This window comes from Eleutherodactylus coqui, chromosome 4, assembly GCF_035609145.1.
Source record: "Eleutherodactylus coqui strain aEleCoq1 chromosome 4, aEleCoq1.hap1, whole genome shotgun sequence".
In the NCBI taxonomy this organism is placed as follows: Eukaryota; Metazoa; Chordata; class Amphibia; order Anura; family Eleutherodactylidae; genus Eleutherodactylus; species Eleutherodactylus coqui.
In genome coordinates, this window is record NC_089840.1 from 110,740,336 (window position 1) to 110,758,989 (window position 18,654).

Genomic DNA, 18,654 nt, shown 5'->3' on the forward strand with positions numbered 1-18,654 from the left:
TCATACCATTGGTCAAAATTGACCTCTTCAACTGAAAGGGTGAAATGTGTTGCGAAACCTGACGAAAAACATGTCTACGTTTGCACTGTGCGGATTTTGACACCGTTTTTGATGCAGATCCACACCAAAATTTGCAGCACAAAATACATTGCAGATTTTGGCGTGGATGCGTGTGAATGTGCCCTAAAACAGTCATATGTTTCCCAAACCCTCCTCTTCTCATGCTGTCTTTCTAGAGCATTGAGGAACTGCAGCTGCATGCCCTGGGGATAGAAAAGGTTGCTGAATAGAGATGAGCGAGCATACTCGATAAGGCAAACTACTCGAGCGAGTAGTGCCTTAGCTGAGTATCCTCCTGCTCATCAGTAAAGATTCGGCTGCCGGCGCGGGTGACAGGTGAGTTGCGGCTGTGAGCAGGGGGGAGCTGGGGGGGAGAGAGGGAGAGAGAGATCTCCCCTCCGTTCCTCCCCACTCTCCCCTGCCGCTCCCCGCCTCCTGCCGCCACTTGAATCTTTAGAGACAAGCGGGCAGGTACTCGTATAACGCACTACTCGCTCGAGTAGTTTGCCTTATCGAGTATGCTCGCTCATCTCTATTGCTGAACATTAAAGGGGTTGTCCCGCGCCGAAACGTTTTTTTTTTTTTCAATAGCCCCCCCGTTCGGCGCGAGACAAACCCGATGCAGGGGTTAAAAAAAAAAAACGGACAGTGCTTACCTGAATCCCCGCGCTCCGGTGACTTCTTACTTACCTTGTGAAGAGGGCCGCCGGGATCTTCTCCCTCGGTGGACCGCAGGTCTTCTGTGCGGTCCATTGCCGATTCCAGCCTCCTGATTGGCTGGAATCGGCACGTGACGAGGCGGAGCTACGAGGAGCCGCTCTCCGGCACGAGCGGCCCCATTCAGAAAAGAAGAAGACCGGACTGCGCAAGCGCGTCTAATCGGGCGATTAGACGCTGAAAATTAGACGGCACCATGGAGACGAGGACGCTAGCAACGGAACAGGTAAGTGAATAACTTCTGTTTGGCTCATAATTAATGCACGATGTATATTACAAAGTGCATTAATATGGCCATACAGAAGTGTATACCCCCACTTGCTTTCGCGGGACAACCCCTTTAACGGCAGCTTCACACAATTATATGCGAAAATACGCTCCCTGCAGCGCAGCATGAACGTGGTTTGTGGAGGCCCATAATCAGCGTGTTGTGCGCATCTCTGTGCATATTACTGTCGTTTTTGCGCACGTAAGGCTACTTCTGACATGCGCGTGACACACCCTTTCTGTGGACTTTAATGGCTGTTTAAACCTAATCTGTCTTCTTCTTTAATCTGTCTTCTTTTTACTGCATTTTGCGCAGTGGCACACCCTTCCCCTTGCATGTTTGTGTACTTCTCATAGACTTTTATGGCTTTTGTGCTGTGCAAAAAGCAAGAGAATGGAGCATATAGGACCTATTTTTTGCGCCACACAAAATGTGATAATGAGAACAAATCCATTGAAATCAATGGAATCTATTCTCTGTGTTTAGTGCGCACAGATTTTGCGTGCCCAAATACCTGCACAAACATGCTAGTGTGAAAAAGCCCTTAGGGCAGTTTCACACGTCCATATGTTCAACTATGCTAACTGCTACAGAGCGTAATTGTACATGAACATGTTTTTTTTCCTTCCCAGACTATAGTACAGACGTTTTTAAAAAACAGCGATAAGATAAGTCCTGCCCTATCTTTTTGGGACATCGTATTACCTACGTGCGGAAAAGATAGGGCAAGTCCTATCTTTTCTCGGGCATAGTATTCACTAGTGAAAACGAAACCATTGAGATTAATTGTGCAGTTTTGTCCTGTTATGCGGCCGTGATTTGAACACTAGACCCCTTAATGAATTCCTCTAGGGGTGTACCGTGTATTTTGGCCCCACAGTTTTTGAATGAATATAAGCAAAGCAGAAGAGAAAAATTATAATTTTCATTTTTTTGCCAATTGTGTCATTAAAAACAGCTTTTTTTGTACAGCACATATAAGAATGAAGACTTGCACCCCAAAATGGATACCCCTGTTTGTCTTGTGTTCAGAAACATACGCATTGTGGCCCTAATATTATGTCTGTATGCACAAAGGGGCCCAAACCGAAAGGAGCAGCCGGTGGCTTTCAGAACAGAAATTTTGCTTGAAGGTGTTTTAGGCCCTATTGCACACTTGTAGAGCCCTTGAGTGGCCAAAACAACAGAGAACCCCCACAAGTGACCCCATTTTGAAAACTAGACCCCTTAACGAATTTATCTAGGGGTGTACTGAATCATTTAACCCCACAGTTTTTGAATGAATCTAAGCAAAGGAGAAAATTATGATTTTCATTTTTTTGGCAATTGTGTCAATTTAAAAATAGTTTTTTTTGTCCAACACACATATGAATGAAGACTTGCACCAAAAATTGGATCCCCCTGTTTGTCCTATGTTCAGAGACATGCCCATTGTAGTCCCAATCTGCTTACAGGACCAATGGATAGGCCTGTAATGGAGGGAACACCCATTGGATTTCAGGGCACAGCTGAATAAATTCTAGGCGCAACTGCTCACTTGTGCAGAAAAAAAATTGACTCCCCCAAAATAATCCCCCAACCCCACTTTTTGGCGTTTCCTAAATCTTAGATAAAAGTAGTAATGTAAGCTGTGTGATATGTCGAATACACGGGTAATTACGGAGGCCTGGTTGGGATGGGCATGTGGGGAAATAAAATCAGGTATCCCTACTTCTCTCATGCTTTTTTGGGGGGTATTTCTTTACATCAGTGGCAGGGATGGGGTGTAAAAACTGGCGCTCTGTGAGGCTTCGTAAGCTTGCTGAGGTGCGGCGCTCAACAAGCTGCTCCTGGAACTGCAGGAAGGCGAGCGTCCCAGGAATGTCTCGTAAATTATGTATTACTAGTAGCAGTCTAAATACGCGGCCGTATGTGGAATCCACTTGCGGGGACCTGCAGCAGATCCCATCTGTGAGCTCGGCCGTGGTGCTGTATACGGCCACATAATGTACTGCGCAAAACTGCGTACTCAAGTAAGCCACTGGTCACTGCTGCAGGCTACTGTCTACCTTCAGTAGCTGGGAGTTTTTAAATTTGCTGGGCTCTCACAGGATCCTGCGCATGTTTCTGTTATTTTGCGATGGGCGCATGCGCAGATGCCGGGGAAGGATCGCGTTGGGGATTAAAATGCAGTGGTCTACGGTAAAATGTTTCGCACCGGTGAGGAAAGATGAAACTTCAACTTTTTAAAAAACGTTTATGTGATCTCCATTATCCATTGGATAGCGGCAATCACGTGACCAGGTACCCTTCATTGCGGCCCCCATGAAATCTCCATGCTCTCAGCTACCTTTGGTAACCAGGAGCAGGGAGATTTAAAATTTCCTGGTCAATCCTCGACTTTTGTGCTTGTGTCCACCATTTTGCTAACGGATGCATGCGCAGAAGCCAAGGTTAGGTCCTCCAACAAATCTGGGGACCTTACGTATGTAACTTCATCTGCTCTCATGGATACAATCCATAAGGGGAGATGAAACTTACTTTTTAAACTTTTCATTTTAACTTTTTTTTTACTTTATATGATCGCTGTTATCCGATGAATAACAGTGTTCATGATACCGGGGACCACTGTATGCGGTCCCCGGTCACATCTCCCTGCACTTCGATATTTTTGATGCCGGGTGCAGGGAGATTTTAAATTTGCTGGGCTCACCGGTCTTCTGCGCAGAAGCCCGCGACAGGTCCAGATCGCCGCCGGACATCATGGAGGATGGAGGTATTTTCAGCTTCCCTCATGGGTCCGATTCATGAGGGGAGCTGAAACTTTAACTTTTTTCACTTTTTTTTACTTTTCTGTGATAACCATTTTAAATCTCTCAGACCTCTCAGTCTTCTGCGCATGCCTGTGACGTCATACGTCTGGCATGCATGCGCAGAAGGTGGTTTCAGAGCCTTTCTGGACCAGATAACCGTGGGACATCGCAGAGGACGGGGGTGAGGGTAGCTGCTCCATGAGGGCAGCTAAAACTTTAACTTTAAACCTTTTAAACCCTTTATTTACATTCATGTGATCGGCGTTATCCATTGGATAGCGCTGATCACATTGTTGGGGGGAGGGCTTCCCACAGCCCCCCATGACAGCTCCAGTTTGTTGGCTACCTCTGGGAACCAACAGCATGGAGCTGTAACATCCAAAGCCTGCAGGGCTTTAATCCCCAGAGGAAGCATGTTTTTACGTCCCTGGGGATTAAAGCCCAGCAAAGCAGGATGTAAAAAGGCAATGGGGTGGTCGCTAAGGGGTTAAACAACCTGAACCTCTCATCGGCTTTTCTAACCCCCGGCATTCAGACAGGGAGGCAATGTACAGTAGTATTACATGGCAGCCATTCACATGAATGACTAGTGATGTACTGCAATATATGAAGAGTTAAGTCTGCCAGACGTCCATGTTCATCTATATGCTCTAATAGAGCTTATGGAATAGGGTTGATTATATCAGGAACTTCTTTCATATTGGGCAGCTATTTATTTCATAAATAGGCTAGAACCCTCTTAAAGTACTGGTGTATCTTGTCTCCACCACAAAAATGGGTGGAGACATGGGATTGTCCTGGGGGAGGTATAGGTTACAGCCACAGCTGCTGATTTACCCTCTCTCTCTCTGCTGTTGTCATCCTTCTGGCATGTAAGCTCTCCGTGTAAGCTCCTTTGGCCGCTGCTAGCCCAGTTCAGCTCCTTAAGGCAGCAGGGGCAATCCTGTCCCCCGCTGTGACTATCCCCGTTGGCCTCTCAGCAATGTCCCTCACTGTGAGTGTTACCGCCGGTGTGCCTGCAGTATGTAGTGCCGTTCCCGGTCCCAGATGCCGGACCCGCTCTTTGTCAGCCCCTTTTCTCTGAACTGTGCTCACACCCTAAGCTCCCTTCCCCAGCTGTCACTACCGCCGCCGCTGCCGAGAGCCCGAGAGACACACACAGAGTAGCAGAGTAGCCCTCAGCGGCCACATCCCCCTGCGCTCCCTTCCCCAGCTGTCACGGCCGCCGCTGCCGAGAGCCCGAGAGAAACACACACAGGGGAGAGGAGTAGCCCTCAGCAGTTGCATCCCCTGAAGCTGCGGTGAGCGGTGGTACAGCAGGGAGGAGAGTGTCACCAGTGGCGGTGGGGTCAAAGCAGTATGGGAGCAGAGGTACTAGCAGACTGGGGAGGACAGGGATACCATGGACGGTTGCAGCGGCCGCAGCTAGAACAAGAGCGCCTAAGAAGTTGGAAGCTGAGGGATGTTAAATGGGCGGTAACAAGGCGTTACCCATCACTGTGCACATCTCCACCCATTCTTGTGGTGGAGACAAGATACACCAGCACCGCCCCCTTAAATGTACCATGCCATCACAATGCTTTATTCTCTTGTGTTTCTCAGTCATGCACCCTTGCTTATATAATCCTGTTCTAGTTTCCCTTCTAATCATGTATGTCAGAATTGTTTCCCAGTCCCTGTATAGCAATATCTTCATACTCATAACAAATGTTTTAACATTTTCATAATGCAAAACTTCCCTATTAAACCAAATCTTTTCCTCAAACCAATAGTACCATCATATGCAAATCTTTGTTCTAATCTTTTTCTGCAGTTTTAGGGCGCCCACCCACTTGCGTTTTTTTACCTGCGTTTGCGTTTTGCGTTTTGCGTTTTTCCTGCACAGGCATAGAGATAACATGTGTTCCTGTCCACTGGCGTTTTGCGTTGCGTTGCGTTGCGTTTTTTAACATAGGAACTGTCAGTTGCATATGTGTCCTTATTTTTCTCCTAATGCACCCATGAAAGTCAATGGAAAAGCCGCGAAAACGCGGCAGAAAACGCGGCGTTTTTCACGCACGAAAATCGCAAACGCCAGTGGGTGGGCGCCCTTACTGTGACAAAAGTAAGTTCATATTAAAGTAATTTATCAGCTTCAGACCTGGAGATTCCAGCAAGTTAAAAGCAGTTCAGCTTTTAAAAAATACGAGTATAAAGGCTCTTACTGCAACTAATGATGAGCGGTTGGTGGAATAATTGGTCTGTGTTCGTATTAAATCCTATGAAAATCATTGTGAATCGGGATGGTCCATTCAGACTCCCATTAAAGTCAAGGTGTGTAAAAATCAGGTTCATTAATTTGCCCTCCATAAGGTCCCATATGCAGCCAACCTCCCCCACCACCACCACCAGATTGTATGGGAATACAGACACATGTGGGGAACACTATGATCCTTCTAAAAATTGGTACAGTGGAGTAGGGGGTGTCAATTCTAGCACAGGGCTGTCACTGAAAACAAAAAAAGGTCCACATAGGGTCTCCTAAATCAGAAATTGTGCCAAGGAAAACAGAAAACAGCCGGTGTGATGCTTGTTTTAAAAGTAATGTCATAAATTTTACGAGGAGAAATTCTGGCGATGTTTATTAGTACATGAATAAGTGTGGTAAAAAATATCACGTGACGCATGTGTAAAAAACACATGACTGAAGCTAAAAATCGTACATTAATAGTGCATCCACACTGAAAGCAATGGGAGAGGATCGCTAACCCCTGCTGCAGCTGTGACACCTGCAGCTGGGAATTCCTTGGATGTGAAACCCCTGGATGCTGTCACATCCAGGGGTTTCTCCTTGTTGTCAATGGGGCTGGTGACAGCAGGACGGCCCCATTGAAAAAATAGGGAGAAGATCGCACTCGTCTGCAACGGCTGTGACAGGGGATTCCTTTTTTTTCTTGTTCCAAACATCTTTTTTATTTTAAACTTTTGCAAATATTTTTCATTACAATTCAAAAAAGAGAAAAAAAATAATCTTAATAAAATAATACAGAAATAAAATACATCTTGGAAAGATACAATGATACTCTTCAGAAGCTTTTCATTTGCGGACATAACTTGCATTGTCCCTTTGGGAAGTAAAATATTATATTAAACATATTGATCTCTTGTACTATTTTCTTGTTATAGTTTACTCGGCACTTTCAATCCTCTCATTATCTTTGTATATATCTGTGTGTTTCAAATTAGGCCCCGTCCAGACCCTATCCCATGTCTCATATTCCATTCCGGTCCGACCCGTTATCCTGCCCCTGTTGATTTTCAGTCTTCCCAGAGAGTCTCTAGCCGTCTCTATTAGGTACCAGGTTGTATATTGAAGGGGGGTGACTAGCTTTCTGATTTCTTGGTCAGTGTAGTGTGAATGAAGGAAGATCTGCCATTTTTTTAAAATTATTTTTGCTGCTTTCTCTTTGTATCTCTGTCTCCACTCGTTCCATGCTTAATGGGTGTTTAAGTTGGGCTACTAGTTCTGTTATTCCTGGGATTGTTTGCAGAAGCCAATGTTTGAGCAGAAGTCTTTTCGCTACTAGAAGAACTATGTGGATGAATCTAGGGAATTTTAGAGGAGTAGATCCATCTGACCCTGTTCTCTCGTCATTGTGGAATATTACAGTTTGTATCTCCCTCGGTATTACTATTCTCCCTTGATCCTTTATATACTTTAGGATTTTCTGTGGGAGGGTATTCCTTAATCACCGCGGGGAGTTCCCTCATCACTGAACACTGTGACAACACTGTCACAGTGTTCAGTGACAAGGGGACTGCCCGCAGGGATGAAAGAATCCCCTGCCACAGCTGTCACAGCTGTGGAAGAGGACTGCAATGCTATTCCATTGCTTTCAATGGGGCAGGCGCTGCTGCTGCGGCCCTATTGAAAGTAATGGGATGAAGGCCCCACAGGGATTCTCAGGGAAAATATTTTGAAATATAAGCCCTTCCCTAAAAAATAAGCCCTAGCAGCTCTGTGGGAGCTTCAGAGTATCTTCTCCTGATTCCCTGACACTCTTCTGAATCATTGCTTCTTGTCAGGGATTTAAAAATTGAATGACAGCTGAGCAATGCCTCTGATTAGTCACAGTGCTCCGTTAATCAGAGGCAGCGCTTTCAGGAAGCGGGGATTTTTAAATCCCCGGCCAGAAGAAATTATTCAGAAGAGAGTCTGGGAGAAGACAAGTCGGAGCCCCAACAGCGCTGCTAGGTGATGTATTTTTCTTTCAGCATCTAGGGCTTATTTTCAGGGAAGGACTTATCTTTCAAACCCTTTCCCGAAACTCCCTGCGCGGTTTGCCTTCATCCCATTGCAATCAATGGGGCAGCAGCAGTGCCAGCCTTATTGAATGCAATGGGATAGCATTGCAGTCCTCTGCCACAGCTGTGAGAGCTGTGGCAGGGGATTCTTTCGTCCCCACTGCAGTCCCCCCATCACTGAACACTGTGACAGGGGACTCCCCTTAGTCCCTTCAGGGAGTCTCCTCATCCCCACAGGGACTAAGGGGTTATCAGTGGCCAGAAGCACCTTTTAAATGCTCTGCTGTAAGCAGTGGTGAAGCTATTGGCAGCACAGGAGTTTCCATTAACTCCTTCTCCCATAGGAGTCAATGGAAACTCCAGCAAAACGCGCACCTATGAGCTATATTTTTAAATCTGTTTTTATGAAATTAAAGTCATAAAACATAAAAAAACATTATATCTCTACTTAATCATTACAACCTGTGAAGTAAGTTAAAATCATAATTTAAGGTGTTTAATAAGTTATGGAAAGGAAACACAAAATAAAGATGCAAAAAATCATCTAAATTAAGCATTAATTATCATTGACCAAAAACTGATACAAAATATACAGCAAAAAATGTATTTTAAAGTTGTTCCTGTTGGAATGCAAACCCCCAAAAATCACAACATTCTCAAGACCAAAACGAGCCACTTCTTTGATTCAAGAAAAAAGTGACAGCACCCAATCTGCTGAAAATCATGTGGCACAAATAATTTATATCATACATACTGAATGCAAAACGATTTTCTCTGAATTGGAGGATGAGGACTGTCTCTTCAGTGGCTTTGGACTTGGTCAACAATCAAAATTACTTAAATGAATTTTTCTGGCTTTTACATTGATGGATTTGGCTTTAGATAGGCTATTAATCTGTAATTGGAGGCATCCCAAGATCTCCATGATCATCAGAACGAAGCGCAACATGGCCCCTTTGCTGTAATTCCTGCCACCACGGCTTCCACACACCTAGAGCCGTTTCAGGTTCAGCAGCTCAACTTACACACGTGGAAAAAGCTGGCTATCAGACAACAGCAAAGACTTCTGTGCTGTTGTGTGGGTACTGCAATGAAGGTGCTGCGATACTTAGGTGAGGGTCTTTGCCCCCTTATTCTGATGTTCAGTGGGAGTCCTGCAATTGGGACCACCATAGATCACACATTGATGACTATCCTAAGAATAGCCATCACACCTTTGAAAACCCCTATAAGGCCTTAGTCAGACGGGCGTTTTTTGAGCGATTTGCGCATGATTGGCTCAGCGCTGAGCCAATCAGGGGGCAGGTCTGACTCACACCCCCTTCACACCCACTGCAGGCCGGCCTCGGGGAACTCCGACTGCCGGGAGCAGGTGAGTATGTATATTTTTTTTATTTTAACACTTTTCTGGATGAATTGCAGGGAAGGGCTTATATATTTAACCCCTTCCCGACAATTCATCCCACACTCGCCCGCAGCGCATTGCTTTCAATGGAGCCGCTGTATTGCCGGCTCCATTGAATGCAATGCGCTGAACAGCTCCGGCCCGTTTCTAATGAAACGCGGCTAAGAGCAGATTTTCGGGCGATTTTCGGGCACCAGTCACGCGATTTGCGGATGCGCATCCGTCATGCGATCCGCAAATCGCGCGAAAAAACGCCCGTCTGACTAAGGCCGGCTTCACACGAGCGTCACGGGCTCCGCCGCGGAATATTCCACGGCGAAGCCCGTCACGGCGCCCCCTAGAGACCCCATACTTACCAGCGGAAGATAGCGTGAAGACGCTTCCCCGCCCATCGCCGTCGCGTCATGTGACACGCCCACTGCGTCACATGACGCGGGCGGCCGTGTCACGTGACGCGCCGGCCGTGTCATATGACGCGGCGGCGGTAGGCGGGAAAGCGTTTACACGCTATCTTCCGCTGTGTTACAGCGGGAGATAGCGTGACCGGACGGCTTCCATTGACTGCAATGGAAACCGTCAGCGCGTACACCCGCGGCAAATAGAGCATGCCACGGGTGAGGACGGGAGATTTCACGGTGCGAAATTCCGCGGTGGAATTCCGCATCGTGAGCATTGTGCTATTAGGTTCAATAGAACCTAATAGCAGCGGGCAACGCAGCGGATTTTCGCCGCGAATTACGTGGCGTAAATCCGTTCGTGGGAAGGAGGCCTAAGGCCTAAATATGCTATTCCTCACAAACTCTAACAACATAATATTTCACTCTTATATCAATTACATCGTATCATATAATATTGTTTTTATAGAATTTTTGTGTCTTTAAACCCAGGGTCTAAAAGCCAAAGCATCTCTGTTATTCTAATGAATTTTTTTCCCTAATGAGCATCACAGAGTAACACTGTAAAATAGAGCTAGTGGATTGCTTTTTCTTGACTCCGTATCAAGTATTAGACTGTGGGTTGAAGTGACTTGAGGCACATGATTTGTTTTTGGAGATAACACAACCACATTTAATTCCCTCAGTATTATGTGTGGGAGTCATAATTCGGGAATGGTAAAAATGACTTTATACTTTACAGTCACTAGGGTTTGTCTTAAATGGCAATGTAAGCATGTAAATAATGTTGTTCAAACAAAGTTTGAGGATTAGAGATGAGCGAACACCAAAATGTTCGGGTGTTCGTTATTCGGAACGAACTTCCCGTGATGCTCGAGGGTTCGTTTCGAACAACGAACCCCATTGAAGTCAATGGGCGACCAGAACATTTTTGTATTTCGCCGATGCTCGCTAAGGTTTTCATGTGTGAAAATCTGGGCAATTCAGGAAAGTGATGGGAATGACACAGTGACGGATAGGGCAGGCGAGGGGCTACATGGTGGGCTGCATCTCAAGTTCACAGGTCCCACTATTAAGCCACAATAGCGGCAAGAGTGCCCCCCCCCCCCCCACTGTCAGCATAAAGATCGTTCTCCTCTGCCACAGCTGTAACAGCTGTAGCAGAGAAGAACGATGTTTGCCCATTGAATTCAATGGAGCCAGCAAAACAACAGGTTCCACTGAATGCAATGGGCTGCCCGCGATCGCAGGATGAATGGTCGGAAAGGGGTTAAATATATAACCCCTTTCCTGCAATTCATCCAGAAATGTGTTACACTAAAAATATATACCGGCGTATAAGGCGACCGGGCGTATAAGACGCCCCCCCAACTGTCACCTTATACGCCGGTAATACAGTGGAGCAAAGAATAAAAAGCATTACTCACTTTTTCAGATGATCTGCGGCGCTCCTGCAGGCTGTCGCTCCCTCCTAATCCACGGCAGAGTATTCCTTTCTGCACGAAAGGCTTGAAATCCCCGCCTCCAGAAACACAGCCAATCACAGCCAATGACAATGATGTCATTGAATGGCTGTGATTGGCTTGAAATCCCCGCCTCCAGAAACACAGCCAATCACAGCCATTCAATGACATCATTGTCATTGGCTGTGATTGGCTGAAGGCACATGTGTTTCTGGAGGCAGGGATTTAAAGCCTTTCGTGGAGAAAGGAATAGTCTGCCGGGAACCAGGAAGGAGCGACAGCCTGCAGGAGCGCTGCAGATCATCTGAAAAAGTGAGTAATGATTTTTATTCTTTGCTCCACTGTATTACCGGCGTATAAGGTGACAGTTGGGGGGTCGTCTTATACGCCCGGTCGCCTTATACGCCGGTATATATTTTTAGTGTAACACATTTCTGGATGAATTGCAGGAAAGGGGTTATATATTTAACCCCTTTCCGACCATTCATCCTGCGATCGCCGGCAGCCCATTGCATTCAGTGGAACATGCTGTATTGCTGGCTCCATTGAATTCAATGGGCAAACATCGTTCTTCTCTGCTACAGCTGTTACAGCTGTGCCAGAGAAGAAGGATTTCTCTTCTATATGTTCTCAATGGGGTCAGCGCTGCTGCCGCCGGCCCCATTGAGCGCATATAGAGAAGATTTATGGCCCTAAGAAGGACCGTTGGGGTTCTTGACACCTAAAATACTCCTAACACTCTCCCTATAGCAGCTCCAACACGATAGCGCTTTCCCTAAACTCATGTCAGAATGCATCCATAGCGAGCCGTGGGAGGGGCAGATTTCAATACTCGGGTGACACCTTATCTCCCCAGCCACTCACAGCAGGGGGGTGGTATAGGGCTTAAACGTTGCAGGGGGAAGTTGTAATGCCTTCCCTGTCTTTATATTGGCCAAAAAAAAGCGCTAACGTCTCAGGGAAGAAAGTTAAATTAACCAGAACACCGCATGGTGTTCGTTACGAATAACGAACATCCCGAACACCCTAATATTCGCACGAATATCAAGCTCGGACGAACGCGTTCGCTCATCTCTATTGAGGATATATTCAGGTGAACAATTTCCTACACTTGACAAAAAATCAGCACCGGTTTGTTCTTGAGACATTTAGTATCTGAGAGCAGTGTTTTATCATAATCATAGCTGGAGAAGTGGAGTTATAATAATTATATGTGTTTTATGACTATGGAAAATCAAATAACCTTTCAAATATTCTTCCATATCTTTGAACAAAATCTAAGATGTATTTATATTATTTTAAAAGCTTAAAAAGAGTAAGATTTTGAAGCAGATCTTTACGGCAGGCACACTGCTTCCATAAATGGTACAAGCGTAAACATCTGGAGATATGGGGTCCTGGAGGACAGCTAAGGTAGTGCAGACAAAAACTGTTTACTGGCCAACAAAAGTAGGCGAGAGAGCCATTTGTTCTAATTCTTTTTTGTTGACTACAAGCACTTCTCTTGATGGCCACCATATTTAGAGGTTTAAGCCTCAAGATATAAAGGGATTGTGCCATTTTATAAAGTTATTCTCTATCCAGAGTGAAGGGGATAACTTTATGCTTAATGAGGATCCAACCACTGGGACCCCCATGAATTCAGAGAACGGGAGTTGTGAAGGTCCTCACATGACTGCAGCAGAGGTTACACATGCGTGCCATAACAACTCAATTCATTTCAAAAGGAGTGTCAAAAACTGCTGAGTACAAGCCTTTGTGCATGCCTTATGGCCCATTTACACACAAAGATTGTCTTTTGAACAAATGGAAGACTCAACAACTTTTTTGCTTTCAAATAAGGAGCATTTACGTGTCAAGAGAACCATTAGAAATCCTCACCATTTCCCTTGTTAGTTATGTAAACACTGTATACGTTGTTTGCCCAGGTGGGCATGTGTGCACGCAAATAGCATGCAGCAAGCCAGATTGCAATTTAGAGGAGCAAAAGTGTTCATGTGCAGACTAATGAGCAGCCACTCAACTCAACCCAAGATGGGGAAGGGGTGACTGCTGACAAACCTAGTCTGCACAGTATGAACTGATACCAAAGATGACAGCCATAGATAAGTGCGTCACACCATACAGGAGTACAACCCTCACTGACAAAGCAATGGATTGCCCTGTATTAACAGAATGTGCCACACTAGCATGCCATCCTGGGCTCCTCCAGCATCTATAGCAAGCCGCATGCACAAAAAACACACACTGATAAATGCGGTTGTTTGTTAATATTTTGGACAAAAGACATAAGCTGACGAGCCACGGCAAGGCCACCACACATTCGCCGGAACCTATGTTATCTCACAGTTAACTATATAAAATCACAAAGGTGAGAAAAAATGTACAAAGACAACTCACAGAAAAAGAAGCCAGCTACGAGATATATACTGCAGGGTAGGCTCAATCACCCTGGTAGCATGCACAAGCCAGACTGCAATATAAAGGAGCAAAAGTGTTTATGTGCAGACTAATGAGCAGCCACTCCACTCAACCCAAGGTGGGGGAGGCGTGACTGCTTCCAAACCTAATCTGCACAGTATGAACTGACGGCAAGAATGACAGCCATAGATAAGTAAGCCACACCATACAAGAGTACTACCCACACTGACAAAGCAGTGGATTGCCCTGTATTAACAAAGTGTACCACACTAGCATGCCATCCTGGGCTCCTCAAGCATCTATAGCAAACCGCATGCAAAAAATCTAATACAGCCATCAACTATCTAGTTACTTATTATAGTTATTAAGTACTGTAAATGATCTGGGCCTACATACACTTTATTGTAGCATTTCTTTTGGGGGTTTATGCATTTTTGCATGGCTTTTTATTAGTCACACATTTTTACATGTGTTATTTATTTCTCATAGAGGAGTTTATGGACAAATGCTTGAAAAAATGTTACACCAAAATCTTGCATTTTGAAAACAAGTGACACAAGAAAGCACTGTCTATTTTATATTTTGCTATTTCCAAACATCTGGCTGCAGAGCAAAAAAAAAGATATTGATAAAAACAAGAGGAAAACATAGCAAAAGAGATGGCATTTTTCCTAAGAATTCTATATGTTCTACTTTAAGCATACCCACATTTTTAAGGGACTTTTCAAAATAAGCTGCCATGTGTTCATAAAAACCTAATAAAAACTAATTTAGGTATTACCAAAAGCAGAAAAAAATTAGCATGTCATTTATTATGTATGATTATGGCTGGATTCACACAAACGTATATCGGCTCGGTTTTCACGCCGAGCCGATATACGTCATCTCTCTCTGCAGGGGGAGGAGGTTAGAACAGGAGCAGTGCTCTGAGCTCCTGCCCCCTCTCTGCCTTCTCTCCGCCCCTCTGCACTATTTGCAATGGGGAGAGGCGGGATGGGGCTAATTCGCGGAACTTAGCCCCGCCCCTGTCCCGCCTCCTTTCATTGCAGGTAGCGCAGAGGGGCAGAGTGGAGGCAGAGAGGGGGCGGGAGCTCAGTTCCTGCTCCTGGCTCTTCCATCCTTCTCCCCCTGCAGATGAGGACGACTTATATCGGCTCGGTGTGAAAACTGAGCCGATATACGTTCGTGTGAATCCAGCCTTATGCTGCAAAAAAAAAATTTAAAAATGCAGAATTTATGTGTTTTCTCTCCCTGCTCTCAAAAAAAATGTAAAAAAAGTTTTACAATACATTATATGAAATCAAAAATGGTACTAATAAAGATTACAGTTTGCCATGCAAAAAAAGAAGCGCTCATGTGGCCATGTCTACGGAAAAATAGGCCATGTCCTTAAGGGGTTAAACTTGCAATATTTGTATTTAACAATCCTCATGTCTTTTTTCGTGCCTCCTTCCTCCGATCATGCAGTTTCTACTACAAGAAAGAGGCAGATGCTTGTTTAAACTACTGGATGTACTGCTGTCAAATGCTCATTGTCATGTCAGCGTAAAGGTTGCAATTAGAGATGAGCGAGCACCAAAATGCTCGGGTGCTCGTTACTCGGGACGAAATTTTCGCGATGCTCGAGGGTTCGTTTCGAATAACGAACCCCATTGAAGTCAATGGGCGACCCGAGCATTTTTGTATATCGCCAATGCTCGCTAAGGTTTCCATTTGTGAAAATCTAGGCAATTCAAGAAAGTGATGGGAACGACACAGAAATGGATAGGGCAGGCGAGGGGCTACATGTTGGGCTGCATCTCAAGTTCCCAGGTCCCACTATTAAGCCACAATAGCGGCAAGAGTGCCCCCCCCCAACAATTTTTACTTCTGAAAAGCCCTCATTAGCAATGCATACCTTAGCTAAGCACCACACTACCTCCAACAAAGCACAATCACTGCCTGCATGACACTCCGCTGCCACTTCTCCTGGGTTACATGCTGACCAACCCCCCCCTGCATGACCCGGTGTCCACAGCGCACACCAAAGTGTCCCTGCGCAACCTTCAGCTGCCCTCATGCCACACCACCCTCATGTCTATTTATAAGTGCATCTGCCATGAGGAGGAACCGCAGGCACACACTGCAGAGGGTTGGCACGGCTAGGCAGCGACCCTCTTTAAAAGGGGCGGGGCGATAGCCCACAATGCTGTACAGAAGCAATGAGAAATCCAATCCTGTGCCACCTCCATCTGGAGCTGCACACGTGGGCATAGCAATGGGAAACCTATGTGCCACACACTATTCATTCTGTCAAGGTGTCTGCATGCCCCAGTCAGACCGCGTTTTTTTATAAATAGTCACTGGCAGGTACAACTCCGCAATGGGAATTCCGTGTGCACCCACAGCATGGGTGGCTTCCTGGAACCCACCGGCTGTACATAAATGTATCCCATTGCAGTGCCCTTCACAGCAGAGCTAACGTCAGATTAAATGCAGGTGGGCTTCGACCCACACTGCATGCCCCAACCTGACCGGGGTTTTTAATTCATAGACACAGGCAGGTACAACTCCCTATTGTGAAGTCCCTGTGGATCAACAGCATGGGTGGCTCCCTGGAACCCACCGGTGGTACATAAATATATCTCATTGCATTGCCCATCACAGCTGAGGTAATGTCATGTTAAATGCAGGTGGGCTTCGGCCCACACTGCATGCCCCAGTCAGACTGGGGTTCTTTAGAAGTGGACACATGCAGTTACAACTCCGTGTGGACCGACAGCATGGGTGGCTCCCTGGAACCCACCGGCGGTACATAAATATATCCCATTGCATTGCCCATCACAGCTGAGGTAATGTCATGTTAAATGCAGGTGGGCTTCGGCCCACACTGCATGCCCCAGTCAGACTGGGGTTCTTTAGAAGTGGACACATGCAGTTAGAACTCCGTGTGGACCGACAGCATGGGTGGGTGCCAGGAAGCCACCGGCGGTACATAAATATATCCCATTGCAGTGCCCAGCACAGCTGAGGTAATGTCAGGTTTAATGCAGGTGGGCTTTGTCCCACACTGCATGCTCCAGTCAGACTGGGGTTCTTTAGAAGTGGACACAGATGCATTTACAACTCCCTGTGGACCGACAGCATGGGTGGGTGCCAGGAAGCCACCGGCGGTACATAAATATATCCCATTGCAGTGCCCAGCACAGCTGATGTAACGTCAGCTTTAATGCAGGTGGGCAAAAAATTAATTGGATTACACTGTAGGCGAGGGCCCCAAAAAATTGGTGTACCAACAGTACTAATGTACCTCAGAAAAATTGGCCATGCCCAACCAAGAGGGCAGGTGAAACCCATTAATCGCTTTGGTTAATGTGGCTTAATTTGTAACTAGGCCTGGAGGCAGCCCAGTTAAAATAAAAATTGGTTCAGGTGCAAGTTTCAACGCTTTAATGAGCATTGAAACGTATAAAAATTGTTTAGAAAAATTATATGACTGAGCCTTGTGGGCCTAAGAAAAATTGCCCGTTCGGCGTGATTACGTGAGGTTTCAGGAGGAGGAGCAGGAGGAGGAGGATGAATATAATACACAGATTGATGAAGCTAAAAGGTCCCCGTTTTTGATGGTGATAGAGAACGATGCTTCCATCCGCGGGTGCAGCCTACGTATTGTTTAGGTATCGCTGCTGTCCGCTGGTGGAGAAGAAAAGTCTGGGGAAATCCAGGTTTTGTTCATCTTTATGAGTGTAAGCCTGTCAGCACTGTCGGTTGACAGGCGGGTACGCTTATCCGTGATGATTCCCCCAGCCGCACTAAACACTCTCTCTGACAAGACGCTAGCCGCAGGACAAGCAAGCACCTCCAGGGCATAGAGCGTGAGTTCAGGCCACGTGTCCAGCTTCGACACCCAGTAGTTGTAGGGGGCAGAGGCGTCACGGAGGACGGTCGTGCGATTGGCTACGTACTCCCTCACCATCCTTTTACAGTGCTCCTGCCGACTCAGCCGTGACTGGGGAGCGGTGACATAGTCTTGCTGGGGAGCCAGAAAGCTGTCAAAGGCCTTAGAGAGTGTTCCCCTGCCTTTGCTGTACATGTTGCCTGATCTCCGTGCCTCCCCTGCTACCTGGCCCTCGGAACTGCGCCTTCTGCCACTAGCGCTGTCGGATGGGAATTTTACCATCAGCTTGCCCACCAGGGTCCTGTGGTATAGCATCACTCTCGAACCCCTTTCCTCTTCGGGTATGAGAGTGGAAAGGTTCTCCTTATACCGTGGGTCGAGCAGTGTGCACACCCAGTAATCCGTAGAGGCCAGAATGCGTGTAACGCGAGGGTCATGAGAAAGGCATCCTAACATGAAGTCAGCCATGTGTGCCAGGGTACCTGTACGCAACACATGGCTGTCCTCACTAGGAAGATCACTTTCAGGATCCTCCTCCTCCTTAGGCCATACACGCTGAAAGGATGACAGGCAAGCAGCATGGGTACCCTCAGCAGTGGGCCAAGCTGTCTCTTCCCCCTCCTCCTCATGCTCCTCCACCTCCTCCTCCTCAACACGCTGAGATATAGACAGGAGGGTGCTCTGACTATCCAGCGACATACTGTCTTCCCCCGCCTCCGTTTCCGAGCGCAAAGCGTCTGCCTTTATGCTTTGCAGGGAACTTCTCAAGAGGCATAGCAGAGGAATGGTGACGCTAATGATTGCAGCATCGCCGCTCACCATCTGGGTAGACTCCTCAAAGTTTCCAAGGACCTAGCAGATGTCTGCCAACCAGGCCCACTCTTCTGTAAAGAATTGAGGAGGCTGACTCCCACTGCGCCGCCCATGTTGGAGTTGGTATTCCACTATAGCTCTACGCTGCTCATAGAGCCT